The following is a 5,000-nucleotide window of genomic DNA, read 5'->3' as shown; positions in this document are numbered from 1 at the left end:
ACCAGACAGGAGAACAGTACTCGAAACAAGGTAGAATGAGAAAATTAAAATACTTTTTCATAATAGATTGATCACTGAGAATCTTGAAAGATTTTCTCAATAAGCCAATTTTTTGTGCAGTTGAAGAAGACATATTCCTGATGTGCTTCTCAAAACTAAATATGGTATCGAGAATCACACCTAAAATTTTAAAAGAGTCATACAATGTTAAAGTAACATTATCAATGCTGAGATCCGGATGTTCAGGAGCCATTGTACTTGACCTCCTTAAAAATATAATTTCAGTAATGTTAGGATTCAACTTCATACCCCATAATTTGCATCATGCACTGATTTTGGCTAGAGATCTGTTAAGGGTTTCAGCAACCCCAAATCAACATTCCAGAGATGGAATTAATGCAATGAGAGACGCGTTATCTGCATATGCAACAAGCTTGTTTTCTAGGCAAAACCACATGTCATGCGTATATACAGTGGTATGAGAAGTAATGGGCCAAGATAAATACCCTGGGGAACACCAGATATCACATTCCTACGCTTACTATGGTGCCCATCAACAAGAATTCATTGAGATCTTTTATCTAAAAATTCAATAATAATGTTTCTTCTTCTTTGCCCAGTCGATATTTCATTCATTGTTTTACGAGCAATTCTTACACCACACACACACACATATATATATATATATATATATATATATATATATATATATATATATAAATATATATATATATATATATATATATATATATATATATATATATATATATAATTCCTTAGGTGAATTCATATGATTAAACCGTTTTACCTTATTATATGTATTGTATTTAAAATTCTTCTCATCAAAAGTTTTGCAGTTCAGGGAACTGATAACTCTTCCATAAAAATATAAACAAAAGTAATAAGCGACAGTCAACGAGGGAAAGTCTACTTCCCAAACATAATGCCAGTCCCGAGTTGCAATTATCTAATAATAATAATAATAATAATAATAATAATAATAATAATAATAAGAAGAAGAAGAAGAAGAAGAAGACCAAGAAGAATCCCCTGTACACCAATTAAGAAAAATCAATAATGGTAGGAGAAAATTAATAGACGAAAAAACGACTAATGAAAACCAAAAGCTTTATCCTATATAATAAACAGCAAGTCTCTGCCTATATATAACAATCTCCCCTAAATTGCCCAAACTGCCGTGTGGTAGTTGCGAAAGGGGGGGGGGGGGGTGAGAAGGGTTGAATCTGTACATGTGCGTGTCTGGTTTCAGTTCCAGTTTCATCGGAATAGATGCTCACCAGGACGTCAGCCGGGCAAGACCAACCATCCCCATGTGGTGTACAACCATAGCAGTGGCCTCCCCAGCAAACAGCTTAAACTCACGGTCACGTGCAGGGATCGATCTGCTGCAGCATATGCGAATGCTAAGCGAACATGTTACCACTGGACTAGCCAGTAATTTTGACGGGTCGCAACCACTAGCGGTATAATAATATCTAACCAACAGAACTTATTATGAAAGGGAGGTGAATAATACACTGAGCTAAACTGGGCGGTGTTTTGTACTGGCGTTTAATCGACTCGTTATTTTCATTTGTAGATTGTTATTCAAAACCTCTCTCTCTCTCTCTCTCTCTCTCTCTCTCTCTCTCTCTCTCTTCCTTTTCAGGCGTTAATGTATGTAACCAATTATACTAACGTGGCTGTCTTCATTTCCCCAGGGATCAATCGACTTTCGACGGAAACTTTCACACAAACGTAATATTTCTATTTCAAAGACCAAGCAATATATTCTATAGAAAAGTTTGCCATTCTGAAATTACTTGGAAGGTTATCAAGTTAGTTTCTCGCCTCAGAGAATTACGAGGACTGGTATTCGACGTCGCAAGAATGAATAAAATGGTCTCTGATAAGGGATATTCGTTTGCACATTCACGCACAGTTCACACCTGAGGAGCTCTCAGTAGAGAGCATACCCTCGCCACTCCAGAAAACCACACCATTATGACCAGTCACATATTAATCTTGATCCTGGTTAAATTGTATTTTAGAAGGGACATGTTATTGTGTTGATGTGAAATTGTTCTCAACTTGTAAACTATATATAGGTATCTTTTGACTGTGTGTATATTGTGTTGATTCTATGTGTCATGTGTTCAATGCTGAATTATTTTGTGTAGAAAGTGATGCACAAGACGTCCAAAGTTTTATATATCTCATATACTCAGGGGAAATGTCAAATAATGGTTTTGCAAATTCCCCCCCCCCCCCCCCCGCCCCTAATTTTATCTTACACGTATTGACGTAAACGTTATGAATTACTCTTTTTTAGGCCTAATGTTGAACCATTCCAGGTATCTCTAATATTTCTTTGTGTAAAATGAACCAGACTTATATTGGTTAAAATCTATTTTATTGAAAGGGGAATGTAACATGATGTAAGAAGACCTGTAAAAAAGTGGTTAGTGTTTGCGCATGAATACTTGCATGTGCACAATTCAAGCCAGTCAGATAAAAGTTCTCAACTAGTAAACGTTGTCATCCTTGAACTCCCAACAACAGAAAAAAAAAAAAAACAGACATTACATCCAAGGCCATGAAGAGAGACAAATGAACAGGCCCTTCACTAAATGAATAAACAAATAAGTAAAATCAGATTTGAAATTAGGCAAAACAATAACTAAATAAGACTTCAAATAAACAAATGTACAAATCTCATTCAATTAGATATTGGTACAATCACGTGAACAAGACGTTCATTGATTCATGCAAAACCTACCTGTTGCAATGGACGCCGTCCACCTGGGATAATCGCTAAGAGTGTCATTGCAGTGATATAACTGGAAGTCATACTTGGTCCCTGGCAACAACCTGGTCAGCTCAATCCCCTCCACCACCTTCGCTGGAGTGAAGGTGGTATTAGCAAGGGGGTGCCCCCTGCGGGGGCCAGTAATCCAGGCGGTAGAAGCCGTCCTTGTCTGGGAATCGGTCGGGAGGAAATTGAATTACGATATCGGCTCCGAAAACCTGTGGAAATGCAAGACATAAATCAACACATTTCTTGAATTCAGACAATTATGAAGAATAGGGACTTAATTATAAAGACAAATCTCCCAAAAGTCAAAGGGAAAGTCTCGCAACTGGCATTACTCATTAAAAGGGGATGGAAAAGATGATCTGCTTAAGGCTTGATAATATTGCAACAGTTCTATTGGATCAACCTTCACATCGTTTGTAAAAGTATCATTCTTTACCAAGAAACGACAAAATGTAGAACGGATTTCCTATCCTGAATCTTATATATATATATATATATATATATATATATATATATATATATATATATATATATATATATATATATATATATATATATATATGTATATGTGTGTGTGTGTGGGTATATATATATATATATATATATATATATATATATATATATATATATATATATATATATATATATATATATATATATATATATATATATATATATATATACATATATATATGTTCCACATTTAACTGTTTTCCTTACCAGGGTTTCGCTCTACAAAACAACAATTCATGCTAGTGCCAAATTTATCCTTTAACTACCGAATTGTATTTCCTTTTCCATTTCTCAAACTTTAGCCCACAATGCACCCATTCTCTCTTTACAGAACCCCTTTCCATCCTATGATCCTAACTTCACCTGGAAAAAGAAATTCCATATCCGCTATGCATAACTAATGGTTGCCGCTCGATGTCTCAGAGATGTTCTCTCTTGAATTCAAATGACCCAAGTAACATCTGCTTCCGTTTTCTCTATGCGATAAATGTCCGTTTTCTGTTTGGAGAGATTTGCGTTATGTACGTTGGTGTGAATTCGTGATTCATTCAGAATTCCTTTTATAGTTTCCAATTTTGTTAGTTTTCACGCCTCTTTTATTCACATTTTATCAGAATCTGCATGCTTTCATTCATAATGTATTCTAGTCTTAAATCTCTCTTTCTCTCTCTCTCTCTCTCTCTCTGGCTGAAGTTAGCTTGGAGGAACATTCCACCCAATACGTGCAAATCTCTCAACATAACAAATAGTAATAACTTTTTTTTTTTTTTTTACGATAGCATTAAAAACTGAATGACACAATCCACCATTCCAGTTCGGGGTTTGTGTGTTCGTGTGTGTACGTTAGATTGTAATTTGATAAAAAGGAAAGTTCGAAAAGCAGCCACATAATAATAATAATACTAATAATAATAAATGATTAAACTTGTGTAATTTCTATTAGCATTTCATGATCTAACATTATTAACAATGTTTTCTTGCGGTATAAAATTTACTCTAAAATTAAACTATATTTCGAGTCACTTAAGAATGGCTTATAATTTTACGATAGAGTGAGATTTTTTGATAATCTTCTTCTTACAGAATGTATTTGTGCCACCAGCCATGATATTCAATAACGCCAATTCTATTTGCAGCTACATTTTCACGTTCGCCGAAAGTTTGAGACTTTATCTGCAATGCAACAAGTTGTCAAGGAAACTGACTCTCTCTCTCTCTCTCTCTCTCTCTCTCTCTCTCTCTCTCTCTCTCTCTCTCTCTCTCTCTCTCTCTCTCAAGGAGTAGACGTATAAAACTTCTTATACAAATTTGACAGTTGATGACTTGAGTGACAAGTTTCTAGGAGTCGAACCACAAAGAAAGTCCCCAGGTAAGACTTTTTCCGTTGCAAAGAAATGGTTTGACCTTTGACTCACTTCAAGAATGAATGACGTTGTGGTTCAGATGCTGAAGAACAGAGTCTTCATATTAACAGAGGCAAAATCCATTAAAACTATCTTCGTCTTTTTGTAACATGACACAAAACATAAACAACTTGAGTGATACAAACACGACACCAAAAGAACCGTAACAACAAACACCTCTCCCTCACTCCGGAGTCCTCAATATTTCCCAAAAGAGACGCGATTTGGATCGCGATTTTTTTTTATGTTTTTGGACATTATAATAA

At 35.2% G+C, this 5,000-nt stretch overlaps 1 protein-coding gene across 1 annotated transcript in view; it reads right to left on the bottom strand.

Moving 5' to 3' along the window:
* Positions 1-5,000, bottom strand: part of LOC137638270 (tyrosine-protein phosphatase 10D-like) — a 372,144-nt gene that overhangs the window by 356,418 nt on the left and 10,726 nt on the right. The window contains exon 2 of the mRNA XM_068370340.1: positions 2,780-3,027. The gene's annotated coding sequence lies outside the window, so the exon portion shown is untranslated. The remainder of the gene's footprint in view (positions 1-2,779; positions 3,028-5,000) is intronic.

Source organism: Palaemon carinicauda, chromosome 3, assembly GCF_036898095.1.
Source record: "Palaemon carinicauda isolate YSFRI2023 chromosome 3, ASM3689809v2, whole genome shotgun sequence".
Lineage (NCBI taxonomy): Eukaryota > Metazoa > Arthropoda > Malacostraca > Decapoda > Palaemonidae > Palaemon > Palaemon carinicauda.
Note: the sequence above shows the minus strand (reverse complement) of the source record. Positions and strands in the feature narration are given on the sequence as shown.